Source organism: Sinohyriopsis cumingii, chromosome 2 (genome assembly GCF_028554795.1).
Source record: "Sinohyriopsis cumingii isolate HCF-2022 chromosome 2, ASM2855479v2, whole genome shotgun sequence".
Taxonomy (NCBI): domain Eukaryota; kingdom Metazoa; phylum Mollusca; class Bivalvia; order Unionida; family Unionidae; genus Sinohyriopsis; species Sinohyriopsis cumingii.
In genome coordinates this window covers 53,778,233-53,796,576 of record NC_142962.1, presented here as the reverse complement: position 1 = coordinate 53,796,576, position 18,344 = coordinate 53,778,233, and the positions used below count along the sequence as shown (strand labels likewise).

Here is an 18,344-nt window from a genome sequence, read left to right as displayed (position 1 = left end):
ATAACTTAAGAAAAGTAAAGGACATGATAAGTGGTGTGATGAAAGAAATAAAGGAGGAGAAGAAGGATGAAGAGGAAAGGATAAGGATAAGAGAATGGAATGAAAAAATTGAAAAAGAATAAGAAAATGAGAAGAGGAGGAGAAGAAGAAAGAAGAGGAGGAGAAAAAAAGAAAGAAAAGAAGAGAAAGAGTGTAGGAGAGAAAATAAGAAGTTGGTGGAGAAATAGAAAAAATTAGAAGCAGAAGAAACCCGAAGGCCCTTTTCAGGGCCACCCACACTTCTCGAAAAGAGAATGACTTTCAATTGCCTACCCCTTTTTTTATTTTATTTTTTTAAAAAAAAAATCCCATGTTCAATTTCCTTTGACGCTATACAGTCCCACCCTGTTTAAATTCCTTTGACGCTATACAGTCCCCTATTCCCATGTTCAATTCCCTTGACGCTCAACAGTCCCACGATTTTTCTCCATGTTAAATTTCCATTGACGCTATATGTTCCGGGGGGGGGGGGGGTCTGTAATGCTAATTCCCATTGATGCTATAGTATCCCACTTCACTACTATCGACACATAGGATTTACCACGACCGTCTGAGAATCATGTAGTCATTTAATCACATATTTTATGTGTTTGTGTTGTGGATGCAGGTACACCAGAAAGTGATTGTTATTCATATTAAGAGTCGTCTAATACCTTTTTGCACGTTGTTGTTCATTTTTTGGGTGGGGAGAATAATTTTTTAATTTATAACCTGCCATCTGTCAGTTACTTTTACCACCACTGACTAATGACAGATGACAAAGTAAACAAGTATTCAAGAAAATGTCGTTAATAAATAATTTAAACTCGATAGTCTGAAAAATGTGTTTGACATTTTATAGTTGTGCAGGAAAACTAAGTTAGTACCAAAATGTGTCAATACATTCTAAATTTTGAATAACAATTACGAATAAGAGCTTACATGAACATGTCTTTCAAACTTATTTACAATTCTATATTATTGGAATATTCTCTTTCGTCGCAGTTACCAGCGTATCTCGTTCGCTTTTACTACCTTGAATTCGGTTTTAATTTGCAACACATCAACATTATGTTTTCGTAATAGTAATCAAATCGCTATTTCACTAATGATATATAGTGATTTAGAAGAATATCTATTCGAACTTTGAATCTGTCTAGCAACCAAACGTAATACACGAAATTAATGAACAGAAAACACCTTTTCGTTTTGGATACTTCATATAATGTTGACTGTAATTGTTTCCAGTTTTGTTCAACTGCATATTTCAGCGGCTGGATAAATAATAGTTTTTCTTAGTTTCAACGAATTTAATATATTTAATAGCTTTGCAAGTATTCGTGTACCTTTTTATATATGCACAATACATATTTGAATGAAACTGGTATCCAAGACACCAAAACAATTATCAATATTCAATGTAATCGGTATTGTATTTAAATAATTGTTTGTCACTCTGTACCTCCACACTCAAAGAGAAAAAGTTGAATGAGTTTTCTGGATTCATAATATAAATATTTTCTTCCACCATCCAGCATTTGCATAGGTAAATATTGTACTTAACACCGTATGTGGTAAGCCATACTGAAACAACAGAATGTGTCTACATGCTAGTGTTTCAATGGGTAATTTATAATATTTCCACCAATTTGCTGCACCCGTATCTCGGGTATGACCAAACCCAAAAATTCTTTTTTTGGAGACTGTATATAGTTAGTGGTTATATTTATCGAGAAGGCGAAGCTAAATATATTTAGAATGTTATTCATATTCCCATGTATAACTATCAAATTACAGCGTCAAATTTCATCTTGTTTTCTAACATCATATTTTCGAAATGCCACTCTAATCAGTGGCCAGATAATGTTTTTGTATCGTTGGGGGATGGAAAGGGTGATGGTTGGGTGATAGAACAAGACCAGGTCGGCGAGGGGTCTCCGGGACGGGATCCCAATCTTAGGCCCATGGAACAATGCAACGCAGTGAATTTTAAGCGTAACCCGGCATATTTGTAACCATCCGACTACAAAGAAACCTTTGGTTAGGTAACGTTCCGTTTGTTCAGGTTCATTGATGCTACCTTCCTGTCGCCCCACCTGAATACAGACCCTGTAAATCTGTTGTGTCCTTTGAATTCCACGTAATATATTTGAAATTCATGTTTGGAACAAACATAATTATGGGAGCTTTTAGAGAAATTTTAGTTAATCGCCATAGGTAACATATATTACTTACAGTTATCTGTGGAATTGCAAAAAGCATAATACCATCGCCAAATAACAAGTGTACAAACATTTGGTCATCGTTGAAATTAAATTTAAAAAATAATCCTTGACACAGCATAGGAGTCTACGCATATGACCATGGTTAATCCAAATGTTTTATTATAATTAAGCAGAAGTGTTACAAGCTAAGAAAGTGACAATGTAAACTTGAGAATGTTTATTGTATTTTGTGTTGGTGCAACATATGATGTGCTTCATATGTACAAAAACAAGTTGTTTATATTGGTGCACGTATAAAAAAAAGACAGAACAAGTATTTTCTACTCTTTTTTTGTCGTAGAAAAAGTGAAAGTCATTGGAAGGCCACCTGTTTTTGTTGACCCAGTACTGCGCTGACCTATAGACAACAACTTTGCTGAAGTAGAAGTATGACATATTTTCTACCTTAGGATACTGCCAGTAAAAACACAGGTCTTCATCTACAATCAAACAAGCGTACATAATGTGTATCTTCATTACCTACCATATCCCTGATATGCAGAATGATGTAAATGTTTCATGTATTATGGATCTTTCGTGGAAATATATTTTCATAACAGTATTTATATGGTAATAATTCTGTAAAAGTACAGAATGAATGATGGTCTGCAAGATATATATAGGAACAAACGATAATATATTTTAATGATATAATTACTTAATAATCTAACTAAAAAAATGCAACAATGATAACTTACCAACCCTAAAATTGGTATTCCGTGACTCTTTGGTCTTTTCACATTACTTGTATATATGCATAAGAAATAAACCAAAATTTTCTTTCCGTTTTGTTAGCCTTTCTGTAAATGGTTATCCAGTTTAGAACTCTTAGGTTTGCTTTTATACTCAGTCGTGCATTTGCGGTATTGTACGGTGTAATATATATAGTTTATATGGTTTCTGAACTATGCATGTATTCTATTAAAGGAAATTTTCATTTAAAACTCGTAAAGTAACCTTAAAGTCATTAATATATTCCTAACAAATTTTAATTGTTTCCAGGCAATATATGTCTTGCATTCACATCACCAAATCTATATTAGGTACTCAATCGCAACGTCAATAATTGTATATCTAGAACTCACAGCAGCAACAAATGACTAGCGGCTACTCTTATCGATCACCGGCTATATTCAATAATGGAATATTGTCTGAAGCAGATATTAAAACATGCTAACACACTTTAAGTAACTTTTCATAAATTATAGTAGGACACCCTCATAGGAAACAGGTACACATTAAAGACGTTCAACAAGGCATGTTAGCAGTTACATATTGCGCCAGGGTGTCAAAATGACACATAGGTCATACGAGAAATCCTGTTAAATGGGTCCATAGGTTTAACACGGGAATGGGTCAGAAATGTTTATATGGTCAAACATTAAGTGTTACAAGTGGCTGACCTCAACTGGGGTGGCACAGTAACAGTGTTCTTCGAAATGGCCTGGAAAGAAACCACCGTAGGTACGTATGCAAAATCTTATTTTAAATGGGTTTAACATGGATATGGTTTTATAGGGCCACTTTTGATCCTGTACTTATGATACAATGTACACTATTGACCTTATACACACTTTTAACTCCATAAATACTTCTCAGCCCATTGACAGTTTTGACCCTATAACCACTTTTGACCTCATAAATACTTTTGACCCTATGAATTGTTTACCGTACGACGCATGGGGGTCATATGGTAATATTGTTAACAACAGATGACCTCAATAGGGATTGGATAGTAACATTGTTAGAAGTGGCTGACCTCAGATGGCACATTTACTGTCTTGTATTGGTAAGTCAGCATTGCAAACCAAGGGAGGCATTTCATGAAATCCACCAGATGTCGCTAGGACAAAGCACAAAAATAACTGCTCGATCCGCCAATGTGTAGATAGGGTTAACATATAGGAATTTTGGCTTCGGGACATGATGTACTAGTTGCATCAAGATTATATTCTTGTATCCAAGATTTGCATACAAAGTATTAGATATTTCTCAAATTATGTTGGCTGTGTCGCTACATTAATGATGCTATGAATATCTATAGCCAAGGAAACTAACTCATAATAACAATAATATGGAAGTTGACTAAAAGTAATGCTAAAATCAGGAAATTGTCCTAGAAGTTAAAGGAGAACGGAAAATACCCCCAAGTAGAACTATAATGTTCCGGACTCTAGCAAAGCATGAGAAAATCTGAAACATTAATATTTAAATTGACTAGACCACAATTAGCACTAAAATTCCAAAATTGTACCGGAGTTTTTTTTTGACTGAAAATCATCTGGAACTGTTTTTTAAGATTGGCCAAGACAAGGGTATTACTAATATTCTTAATCTATACCAAACTTTAAAACATATAAAAATTTATAAAAATTCTACATTTCTTATCCAGCAAGAAACTCATACAATCCAACAGACTATTTGTATCACAATCAAATCATACGACATATACAGTAAAACACCGATATTTAGGACACTAACCAACACCTGCTTTTTAATTACAATCCATCACATCATATATACTTTCCAGCACCAAGGTTTAGACTACTATCCAAACACGTATAGAGGTCCACGTGAATTGAACCTGGGAATAGCTATCAACCATCCAATACCCCATACACGCTATTTAAAACTCATTATGTAGTGTCTCCGTCACTTACTTTCAGAATAAAGCTATAGGGTTTGAAGACAGTAGATTAAATTGCACTGACATACTATCCAACGCATCACTTATATCATCCAATATATAGAATCCCAAATGACTTATGTAGTGCCATAAATCACACACAGATTATGATACGATAGGGGTATTGTGTAAACGAAAGAGATATAATCACACAAATATCCTATCCAAACATTCACATGCACACTATCCAAACCGACTTGTATAGTGTCTAAAAATCTACGCTATCAGCAGAAAGGGACAGAATGAATAATCTGATAAACATGTTATTCAGCACATCATATCATCAACAAGCCATACAAACAAGTCACCTTTGATGTGTCTGAAACCCCACACAAACTATCAGACGATATAAGTATTGTGTAAAAGAGGATTAAATCGCACAGATATAATATTCAAACATATTTACACCAGCCAATAACCGGAATGCAATTTAAAATTCCTAGTGTAGTGCTTATTATCCCACACCAACAATAAAAAATGGGTAATGTGCGAGAGAAAGAGATGAAATCGTACATGCATACTTTCTAAAACATTAATATTCGTCCATTCGAAACCCAAACAAACTATTTCAAACGTCTTGAGTAGTCCCTCATGCCCTACACGTGCTATCGGAAGAAAGGAGTAGTGTGTAAACGCAGGGACTATCACCAGCATGCTATTCAACACACTACCTATACCATTTCAAATTGAAAAAAATTAAAAATGAAGATTGAGGAAAAATACCGTTAGGAACTAAATTTTGAAATGGAGATCGAGAAAGAGAAATAAACACAAAGTTTAAAAGGAAACATGGAAATTAATATCAAAAATACAAATTGAGAATGAAAATGTAAAAGGAACTAATTTTGAGAAACTAAATATGAAGATGGAAATTGAAAATCAAACATATGAAATAAAAACAATGAAAAATTAAAATCAAATTTCGCTAAATTAAAAATTAAAAATTGAAAGTGACGATTGAGAAATCCCAATATTTAGCTTTCCTAACATGTTCAGAGTTAATACGAGATCTGCAAAGAGTTTAAATTAAACTGGTGGACCTCCTCAAATGGAGGAGTTATCTGGAACTGTATCTTTTAATATTAGCCAAGACAAGAGTATTACTAATATTCCTAATCTATACCAAACTTTAAAAAATATCCGTAAATCTTTAAAAAAAATTCGTCCTAAACTTAAATGGGCTTTAGCGATAACTAAAAACCTGACTATACAATATTAAACTAAGGTGGGACCAGAAAGTATAACTACATTTCTTATCCAGCACGAAACTCATACAATCCAACAGCCTATTTGTATGACTATCAAATCATACCACATATACAGTAAAACACCGACATTTAGGACACTAATCAAAACCTGCTTTTTAATTACAATCCATCGCATCATATATATTATCCAGCACCAAGGTTTAGACTACTATCCAAACACTTATAAGGGTCTACGTGAATTGAAACTGGGAATAGCTATCAACCATCTAATACCCCATAGTTTAAAAGGAAACTTGAAATTTAATATAACAAATAAAAATTGAGGATAAAAATGTAAAAGGAACTAATTTTGAGAAACTACATATGAAGATGGATATTAAAACCAAACATATGAAATAAAAACAATAAAAAAATGAAAATCAAATTCCACTAAATTAAAAGCTAAAAATTGAAAGTGACGATTGAGATATCCCAATATTTAGCTTTCCTAACATGTTCAGAATTAATACGAGATTTACAAAGACTTTAAAACAAACTGGTCGACCTCCTCAAAAGCACCGAATTTGAAACCACACTTATGTATCTCGTCTGATAGTGTGTGCATATCTTTGTGGGTATACTATGACTGATCATGTCAATCCTTGCATGCTTGCATGTGTGTGTGTGTGATCTAACTGAACTTTTAGTTTACTTCCTAAGCTCTTGTGTAACGTTATATTTTTGTAAATATATTTTGTGAATATTCCTATCCCTTTCATGTGTAAATTGTGGATAGTACATACGTTGATGGTGTTTGTTGTATGATCATATTGGACAGTAAGCATGTATTTTTAATATTGAATCTTCAGCTCCAGAGCCATACTGTTAAACATATGATATCTTTACCATTATAGGAGGTCATAGAGACCAAAACCAATTATTAGAGTCTCAATGGTATATTCTCATCTTTTAAATTTACTAGTGATACATAATTCGTATATATTACCTACGTACTGGAATTCGGATTTTCGCAGTCAAGTTTTATGAACTATTGTTTTCGCAAGCCTATTCTTTATTTATCTTGGTTAACGATTATAATATAGATATTTATTATGCATAAAAATGTTTTATTACAAGTGAGACACACGTTTCGTTTATATCTTACGAAAACCGTTTGATATTAGGATATACTAGACTAGAACTTGTGGGTAATATGTATCAATAACAAAAATGTATCAGATTAGTGTGGTTTGAAAATTTACTTTTTCAAAATTGAAATATTGTATTATTTACCATATAGAGCTCTTAACATTTTATATGTAAATTATATAGACAAGCTGATTAGTTTGGAAATGATTATATTCTCGTAAACGGGTGGTTTGAAGGGAAACATTGAGTCTATCTCCTGAACTGCGAAAACGCAATTTTCGACTACTTTGTACGATTTCAAATGAAACACAAAGAAGAACAGCATCAACAAAGGCATAGACTTTATTATAATCGGTATTGGAATGTTTTAAGAAGACTAAGTACTTTGAAAATAGTCATATATTGATCAACTGTAAAGACATCAGAGTTGCGCTAATTTCCATTGAAGAATCTTGATGACATTTTTGAAAAATTAGCGGATTACCAAGTACTTTTAAAACAGCTGATTCCACTAGATGCGCTCTTTCATTTTAATGTTGGACGCCATAGTGTGATTGTGTGAGTGTGAGTGTGTTAGCTTTCACTTACTTACATATTATTTGTGGTAACTTTATGAACATTTTCTCTCTAACCCACTCGATCTCATTCTGTAGTGGATGTAGATTGCGTTGAATATGGGAACATCGTGTCTTCTTCAAGATTACAAGCATGAACTTCTGCCAACACTTTTGGAGAGTGTTTTGTGACACGGATCTTCGTCGTTGTTTGGTTTCTTATTTCTCGTTTTAAATATTTGATCGTTTCATGTTTATTGCAAAATTTAATTTGACTATTTTTCGGACACTACCTAAAATGTTTAAATGCATTGGTTTAGGTGTAAGCCTTCGTTCTAAGTTTTTTGGAAGCGGGCTTTTGCGTTTCTTAAATGTTGTATTGATTTTCAGGAACTGCAAAATTACTTTATTTTGTGGTAAATCTACACTACTTGGGTTTTGTGGCAGACATGGAGAGCGTTGATTCAGGCGTATTCATGTCGTCTTTCAAATCTCTAGCATGAATTTGATTTAATGCTCGTGTGTGGGGCAACATGACATGTCATTGCCTCTCATTTTCGTTTTTTTCTCACTGAAATCCTTTCATCTTGATTGCGAAATTTGATTTTACTAAGTTTTATGCCCAGCGGGTCACTGTAGATGGGACACTTATCTTACCCTAAGTAAATTCATTCAGCTGTCAAACGGTGAAGTTGGTGAAGACGGAAGAGTCAACACAGCTTGCTTTCCTTGTTCCAGATTAAGCACAACAGACCGCTGTTACCATCGGTAATTTAGTGAGAATCATTCGTAAGTATTCTTTAGAGAAAACATTGTTCTTCTCGTCCTTACGAGATAATCTGTTAGGAGCAAGGATAATGAGCTTAAGAATGACCACATCATCAAAGCAAAGAACATATGGCAGAAAAAAGAGACAAAGGCAACAATACCTGTTATCATTGTTTGGAGAAAGTTCACGGGTCTTCTGAATGTCCTGAGATAAAAGAGAACAAACAAATGAAGGAAAAGGAAGAGGAGAAGAGGTCTTCAAAATCAGAAGAACACATCCCCGTCAAGAAATGCAAGAAATCCAGACCAAGAGAAGAAACAGAAGGCGACGAAAAACTCCTGCCGATGACGAAATTCAAAATGTGAGACCGTAAGTGAAAGAAGAAAATGGACTTATATGATGACTTGTGAAATTTTCATTGTGATTCAGAAAAGGGCTGATGCTAAAGAAAACGTAAATGTTGCTTTGCCTTGACAATGTTATCCAGTGACTTAAACACACTCGCACTATCTCATTTACACACTCAAACATGTTGGGGTAAAGGGATTTTTGATAGCATATATAGGATAGTCAATAGTAGATTTTCTCTTCTTGCTTTACACAATACACATTTCGTCTGATAGTTGGTGTGGGAACACTACACAAGGCGTTTAAGACTGTATGGGTGTTGGATGATATATGTGGTGTGTTGGAAAGTATATGAGTGCGATATAATTTCCTGTCTTCAAACGCTACTTGTTTCTTCTTATAGTAAGTGCGTGGACACTACACAAAGCGCGTTGGAAAGTATATTTTAGTATGTTTAATAGTTATTCACGGGATCAATGCACGTAAACCCCTATCAGTGTTTGAACACTTGTAAAAGTGTACTGGATAATGTATGTGATGTGTATGATTGTAATCAAATCGTAGGTGCTGGATATTTGTTAAAATGTTGCGTTAGATAGTACATATGGTATGCATGGATAATTATAATTAGATGGGTGCTTCGTCATGTAAAAACGGATGCTGAATTGTACATGTGGTATGCTGGATTAGAAATGAAGTTTTACTTTTTGTCTCCACCTCATTTATAATTTTTGAGGACAATTTTTCAATAACCGCTAAAGGTTATTTAGCTTAGGAATTTTAGTAATACTTTCAGTCCTGGCTTAAACAGACTTATTGATATTTTTAAAAGTCCAGTATAAAATCTGGATATTAGTGCTACTTTTAGTCTTGGTCAGTTTTTAAAGAAAGAAACGATTCCGGATAAAGTCCATTCTCCGTTAAAGTCCGGTGCTATTTCGGAATTTTGTTGTTTATTTTGTCTTGACGATTTGAATATTAATGCTACATAGATGCTCACTTGGGTCCCTGACGTTTTCATAGTTTTAGTACCACGTTTGGTCGAAGCCAATTTTGTCTAATGTTCAAGGATATTTTTCTGTCTCCTTTAAATTCTGTAGCAATTTCGTAATTTTTGCATTAATTTGAGTCACATCTATTTTAGAGTTATTGTAAGTTGGTTTCCATGATCATAGCTACTTATATCATCATTACAATGATGCAAATTTTCCAACAACGGCAACATAATCTAGGTAATGCTTTATATATAAATCTGGGATATAAGAATATAGTCATTATGCGATAGGTTATCGTACAAACTGGGTGCTAAATATTATGTGTACCATTATGAGTTTATCCAATTGAAACACTGTAAACTCCTGACTCCCAAGTGGCGCACCCATATTAAACGTATGAACGAATTGTTAGGGTCAAAAGTGTTTATAGAATCAAAAGTATTTTTTGGGGTCAGTAGTTTGTAGGGTGTCAAAAGTATTTATATGGTAAAATGTGACCCTATAAACGCATTGCTCATGTTAATCTTATGGACCATTTAACATCGGATTTCCATGCATGTATACAGGGATGCCTACTGCGGTCAACTCGAACACTTGTACTAAGTCCCTTCAGTTGAAGTCAGCCACTTGTAACATTGTTAACATGTGACTCTATAAACACGTTTCATTTCATAAGCACACATTCATATGTTAAATCTATAGATTCGTTTAACAGGAATAGTCGTACGACCCCCAAGTGTCATTATTGACCCCCAGCCACAACAGATTTCTAATCGCGTAGATTAAAATTGAAAATTTCCATATTATTTTTTAAGACGTATTTCTAATGGCGTCATAGCTCTCTTCCAAGATTTAAAGGGAAACACATTAAAAAGAACACAGAAAAGCTAAAGATTAAGAATTAGTTGGAAGCGACAATATGCCAAAAATTTTACAATGCATATAACCAAGGCACACGACTCAGTCAAAACCAATTAAACAACACATGCACGTGTTCAACCGAATGGTAGGCCGGATGGGGGAGGAAGATAATCAAATGAAACATGGATAAGAAAAGGTGTGAAACATTCGTTGTTTACTAAGGGAAATAGAAAACGTCAAAGAGTAGATATGTAATAAATATAAAGATGGAGTGCTATTTTTCATTTCTTTTCAGAGAAGAGGTAAGAATGTATTTGTTTTTACTGAAATACTGTTATGAGTCTATAGTCTTAAACTAAGTAACAGAAAGAACGTAGCAAAAAGTTGAAGTTTCTAAGTCATAGAGTGAATATTTTAGAGATACTTAAAGTATTGTGAACTAGATCCAAAATAATCATGAAAGTTCCTCGCCAATCAAAACGAATAGTGTTCCGAATAAATTCCGAATAAATTTAAAGTCTTGATTGTACTGATGATCTATTGGTCTTGACTGTGCTTAATTGTCAATATCCTTGACTGTGCTGAATTGACTACCGTCTCAATGTATCACAATGGCATTGTGAAGAACGTATTTAAGTGAATTCCGAAAAAAACCAAAATGTTGTTTTGGTCTAGACAGCTAGATGAGTACTTTGTAATTCGAATAAATAATTAAAATAAACAATTCTTATCAAACTAAAGTTATACACATCATTAAATGCAAATGCAGACTAAAATTAAAATAAGAACAATAACAGGAATAGGAATATGAATTTTTTTCTTCTCACTTCTGATCTTATATACATCTCCAGGATTCTATTACGATTCTATATCGCAATACCTTCTTTCTTGATCTATTTAGCAATACCTCTCCACCTGCTGCCGTACCTCGAAATACAACCTCCAGCAGTGGAAACTTACTCCAAATTGCAAACAGGTTCATTATCAAGACTGGGTTCAGAACTAAAATCCAAATAAATGGCTTATTTATATCTTTAATTATCTGAAAAAGAAGTTTCAATCATGAACATAAATTAGCTAATATGTTGTTTGAACGTGATCAATACAATATGCAATTACGAATTCAAATTAAGCACACATTGGATATATGGACGTGGACTAAGACACATATGCAGTGTTATAAGTGAGTATATATTTGGCAGAGTATGCCAGCCTCTCATGCCATATTGCATATTATTCAGGGTATCAAAACCATTAAATCCAAACATTAACATTTGGTACTCTTTAATGATACAAAATATACCCATGCATTATTAGGTCTCTAGTAAAAAACGAAATTTCCTTGACATATACAAAACCCAGTTCATTTATTGGTTTCATGTCGCCAACAAAATTATGAAATAACCTAACAACAGATATATGGGTTTGACAAGTTGAAACATTTTGCTAGAGATATTCCTCTGTTCCTTGGCCATCTGCTGCATGATTTGGCGCACGTCGTTTGTATTTAGACCAATACTTTCACACAGTCGAATAATCCTATTCAATGATAAAAAAAAATAATTACTTGAAATCCGTAACATGCCATCTGCACGAGGCACCCAATTATGAAATAAACAAATATCAATAACCGCAGGAAAGCTGTTACATAATAAGTTAACATTTGTAATATAATTCGATGAATGTGTTATGAGCTGTTAGAACTTTTGTATCTATTTGCTTTGGATTCGGCTGTATATATTCATGCAGTCGCACACACCTTTTTATTAAATGACGACAAGTCAAAATCCATTCATTCTCTTTTCATTCTTTTCTTCTGTAGTTGTATGAACTAAAGAAAGTTATATTAAATATTGCTTAGAATAAGACACTGTTTCATACGAAATCGACCTCGATAAAACTGATAAATCTCCTGGGTTGAGTGTCACACTGAAGCGTACCAACTATGAAAGGTCTTATGCTCTAGCTGGGAACCAACTATTAGGCTCTGATAACATTATTTTCCGTGTGACGGGACGGATTGTTATGCCACCAATGTGTTAGGTGTATTATGGTTGAGATGGGGTGCTCCCAATATTATATTTAAATCATTATAGACGTCCCACCCAGGCTCTAGTTTGTTTGGAAGTTAAATTAGTGAAAGATAGATGTAAAGCTCCGACCCTCTAGTCAGCAATGCTGATGGTTAAATGATTGAATATGCAAAAAAGTGAAATTCAACGAATACAAATTTAAAGACAATTCAATAGTCAAACGATTAAAATTACCCAAGTACTCTCCTTCCGCTCGACCCTTTGATAGCCTATTGCATCACTGATTAGTACTGCTAGATAGCTTCACACCTGTCCTTGTATTCTACTCATCTGTGTATTCTTCTCTCCTATTCTTCCAATCCCTTTTCCTTTTCATCGCGACTTTCTCCAAATTCCTTCTCCTTTTTCTCCACATCGACTGTTTCCACCCACTAGACTTGTCGACCCCGACTGCTCTGCTAGTCTTACTTCCGTCTCCCCTCTAAGACACTAACTGGGGCTGAGCAAACGTAATATTCTGTATATGTTATATTTAAATATCAAAATGCAAGAAACCAAAACACTAATCGCGATTTTTGCATGTAAACCGCTTTCCCCACGTTAAATGCGATTTTGACAGTTTAGAAATGTCGGGTGCAATAAAGTATGTTTCTGCACGAGATTCGAGCACAAGATATTTTGTTACACTTTCCAATCACTGTGGCGGATGACCTAGCTTTCATGCTAAGAGCCATATTGACAACCCAAACGATTATGCTATGTTTGAAACCGCATTTTTAGTTTTGGTTAAAACGTATCCTTTTCGCGCAGACTATATAGAGAAAGTTCCGTAATGTATTGTTTAAAATGAGGAGTTTTACTTAGAAATTCCTTGTCGAAGAAAGTACGGATGCACTCTCTTGCGCCGTTATGCAGATCATTCAAGATGGCCGCTATCGCTTAACCGGCTTGAAGCAGCTGTTCCGTTTCTTGTGCTGTTTTCATGATATTTGTGCTTGTTGCCTGTTTTCGTTATTGTGTTCATTATGTATTGGCTGTTCAGTTTGTATGGGTTTCTTCATCTCCTTGTTTTGGAAACGAGAACAATTAGACTTTTTCTCAGCTGTTTTGCTCCACTGCTACAACTTCCTTCGTTTTTGAACAAACCACCATCACGCGATACTCGCCAATCAACCCGTTTATGTTACGATGGACACTCATTAATGGCTTTAAATGATCACTCCCTGGCTCTCCACACTACATTGTGTTCTAGACTAAATGAACTGGGACTACATTTATCATTACTTAAATGTAAATGTAAGCGAAAAAGAAACGTTGTTTCAAAGCTGGCCGGCGTAGAACAGGAAGAAGAATTCCAGTTATCTCCCTTATGCCCTTTCCAACTCAACAATTTAAAAATTCGACCGTTAATTTAGATAACCTAATTCAAATCCCTATTAATTCGTCAACCTTGTGTCAACTATCCAAGAGATAACTCTGCCTATTGCATTATTCAATGCCCAATCAGTAGGACCACCGCAAAAGCGCACAGAAATAGTTAATTTTATCAACGACCAGAATATCGACGTCTTTTTCCTGACAGAAACATGGCTAAAAACATCAGGTGATGAACCCAAGTGTGTGGATCTAACAGCCACTGGTTACTCCATCAAGTCGTTCCCCCGTAACTCTCGTGGAGGTGGAATTGCTGTCATCACAAAGAACTCCATGATCAAACGTCTTAACCACACTACAACATTCTATTTCGACCACACATCGTTTGAACAAGTCCAAACCAGACTCACACTGGAGCAAAGGTCAGTCCATTTTTTCTGCCTAAACTGCCCTACTCCTAGTAGATAAAAAAACTGACTGACTCTCTCTTTTTGGAGCAGTTTCCAAATCTCCTGGAGTATGGAAATTCGATAGGTGGCAACTGATTATTCTTGGAGATTTCAACTTTCACTTGGACTGTCCCGGAAACCCAAATACATTAAAACTCCTAGATTTCATTAATGTTTTCAACCTCAAACAGTCAGTTAACCAACCCACCCATAAACATGGTCACATTTTAGACTGGTTCTGCATAGACCTGATTATAACATTCTACGGTTCTCCCTGGTATCCCATGAAATTGAATCAGATCACCTCAGCATTATATGCCATCTTGACGTATCAGTCCCTGACCCTCAACCTTTATCTGCTACTAAGAGAAATCTCCGTATGATAAACAGAACCAAACTAATGCGTGACATCCAAGAAGACCTAACAACTTGCTTACCTCCTACAGCAGAACAACTCGATAACTTCCGGCGTTCATTGCTCGACAAACATGCACCAGCTACCAAGTGCCGAGTAGCAATTCAAAAGTGTTCTCCATGGCATAGCAGTGTTAGGGACCAGCTTCGCACTGCTAAAAGAGACCGCGATAAAGTTGAGAGGCGTTGGCTTTCCACCAGACTCACTATTCGAAAGAAAATCTATAAAGTCGCTAAGATGAGTGTCACAAATATAGTCCATGCAGCGAAATCAACCAGCTACACTATTAAGATCATGAAAAGTTCCAGCTGCAAAGAGCTCTTCGAGATTACTAACAAGCTAATGTCAAGGAACAAATCTACACCACTTACAACTACCTTCTCTCCAGTCGACCTGCCGGACATGTTCGCAAATTTCTTCCGTGACAAAGTACAAACCATTAGATATAAGCTTGACACCACGATTTCAATTGACTCGACGCACCATACAGTTGGGATACAGAATCTGAGCGGCAACCATTAGCAGCATTTGAACCTGTCTTTATGGATTTCGTAAGTACAATCATGTTGAAGAATGCACCAAAGTCATGTGAACTTGATCCAATGCCAACATCACTGCTGCTTGAGTGCTTAGATCCAGTATTGCATTCACTAACTGATGTTATTAATACCTCTCTCTCATCAGGGGAATTCCCAAATATTTTCAAAACTGCCATTGTAAAGCCGCTGCTGAAGAAACCAACGAGCCCATAACGATTTAAAGAACTACCGCCCAGTTTCTAATCTCCCATTCATATCAAAAATCTTAGAAAAGGTTGTTCTATCCCAGCTTGTATCTCATCTGAATTCAAACAGTCTTTTTACAATGTACAATCTGCATATCGCCCTTGCTACAGTACTGAAACTACTCTTCAAAAAGTAGTTAATGACATTCTCTCTGCTTTGGATAGCGGAGAGTTTACAGTCCTCACCCTCATGATTTGTCTGCATCATTTGGCACAATAGACCATGATATATTACTTCACCGTCTCCAGCATGTATTTGGCATTCATGATACAGCCTTACTGTGGTTGAAGTTCTACTTGGTCAACAGGACACAAATTGTGTCTGCAAATGGAATACACCCCAGCCCAGTTGATCTATGTTGTGTTGTTGCACAGGGGTCTGTTCTTGGACCTGTTCTCTTCATTATGTACACTCAGCCGCTCTCAAGTGTCATATATCATCATTCAGTGTCTCGCCAAGTGTACGTTTATGACACCCAAATATACAAATCTAACCACCCACCTGAAGTTGATGCCACCATCCAAGGTGTAGAGAGGTGCATTTCTGATGTGAAATCATGGATGACATGTAACAAGCTGCATATGAATGATGATAAAACTGAGGCCATTCTGATCACAACACAAAGGCTTCCTCATTCACATCCTTTACCTCAAACAATAAATATGAGCAACACCAACATTAAATTCACACAATCAGTACGAAACCTAGGTGTTACTCTGGACAGTATTCTCATATTGCACCAACATTTCATGAACATATGCAAGGCTGCATATCTTGAGCTGAGAAGCATCAGCTCCATTCACAAATATCTTTCAGTTGATGCCACTAAAACACTTGTGTGTTCATTAGTACTTTCAAAACTGGACTATTGTAACTCAGTTCTGTCTGGTTCTGTCTCAATATCTACTCCAGAAACTTCAAAAAGTTCAAAACACAGCTGCTCGGATCGTACTTAGAGTACCACGATCAGAGCACACCTCCCCGCTGCTCTGTACCCTATACTGGCTATCCATTCGATCGAGAATCAAACACAAAATGTGTTCTCTGTGCTACGTTTCACTGACGGACTCCAGTCCAACATACCTATCCGACGTCGCCCATGTATACACACCAGCAAGATACTTACGCTCCTCTTCTGACAATCGTATATCCATTATTCCCACTATTAAAATAAAGTCATATGGGCAGCGTTCTTTTGCATACCAGGGCCCAGAAACGTGGAATAAATTGCCCATTGATCTTAGACACAAAGACACAGTGATCCCATTCAAGCGTGCTCTCAAACCTCACTTATTTCGACTGCAAGAACAAACTTAAAGACCTAATAATGTTTCCTACCATAAATATTTCCAGCATGTTTTTTATGTTTTCTAATTTCATGGTGTTTGTTTTTGTAATCATATCATTATATATGTTCTTTATCTTATAAAAGTTGCCTAATGTTATAAAGCGCTTAGAGCTTCTAAAGGTTAGGCGCTATACAAAGTCCTCATTATTATTATTATTATTATTATTACTATCATGTTTTAAAGTCTGTAAAATACATGATAAAATCATAAACTTGGAGAAAGTTAACATATGATGCGTCATTTAAATTAAAACAAATGATCCAAACTCAGTTGTCTGCAGTTTTGTGAAATCACGCATACCACCATAGGTACCTCTAACAGTCTTTTGTCATAGTTCGCAAGATGTATTAGAGAGATTGGTAGCAATGAGCAATAGGTGAAATTTGTTTGCTCCGAAACAATCAGTAACATAATTTATTCTGATGATCCATTGATGTGTGTTGACTGCGAGGTAATTATGACAGACAGCTTTCAGAGGGTCGATATTAATATCTCATTTGGATGAATTGCAATCTATCAGATTCAAAATATAAAAAGTGTAGCTACACTTTGCATATTATAATACAGCCCTCACCTATTCAACATGAAGGCTGCGATTTCATACTCTGGATGTTCGCAGTCCGAATCGCACATCTTTGCTTTATGATCCCTGTGCCTGCAGACAAAAATAAAGCCAAGAATGGACTCATTTTACTATAATAAATGTTGTATGATATATCTAAATGAGTATACGCCTGGTGATAAAAGCCCACCTTTCTAACAAAAGAAATGCTGCTCACATGAAAAACAAAACACGTACACGTCTGTAGAAATTGTATTTAAAAAGTTCAGAATTTTAGAGAGCTTTATAACAAACGTTCTTTTTTAGTGCCAAGTACATGAGTGCATCATCTCAAAGTACTCCCATTCATATATAGACAATGTAATTATTCAACTATTAAATGCCATTTGGTATTGACCGTTTAGCGATGTTCATACACTGACCAGATTCTAGCCGGTAATGTGCGAATTAGCAAGCTAGAGAAGTTGAAGTGATGAATTAGTTAAATTTAATGTCACTGTGGTTGGTGACTTATGTAGTAAGTTTAGTACTAAATACTTAAATGTG

The 18,344-nt window shown here is 35.3% G+C and overlaps 1 long non-coding RNA gene across 1 annotated transcript; it reads right to left on the bottom strand.

Annotated features, from left to right (window-relative positions):
- Positions 1–11,232: 11,232 nt before the first annotated feature.
- Positions 11,233–16,520, bottom strand: LOC149804876 (uncharacterized). The gene is made up of 2 exons (XR_016416886.1): positions 13,099–16,520; positions 11,233–12,370 (listed from the first exon to the last, which is right to left on the bottom strand). It is a non-coding gene; the product is annotated as an uncharacterized LOC149804876 (long non-coding RNA).
- Positions 16,521–18,344: the final 1,824 nt, after the last annotated feature.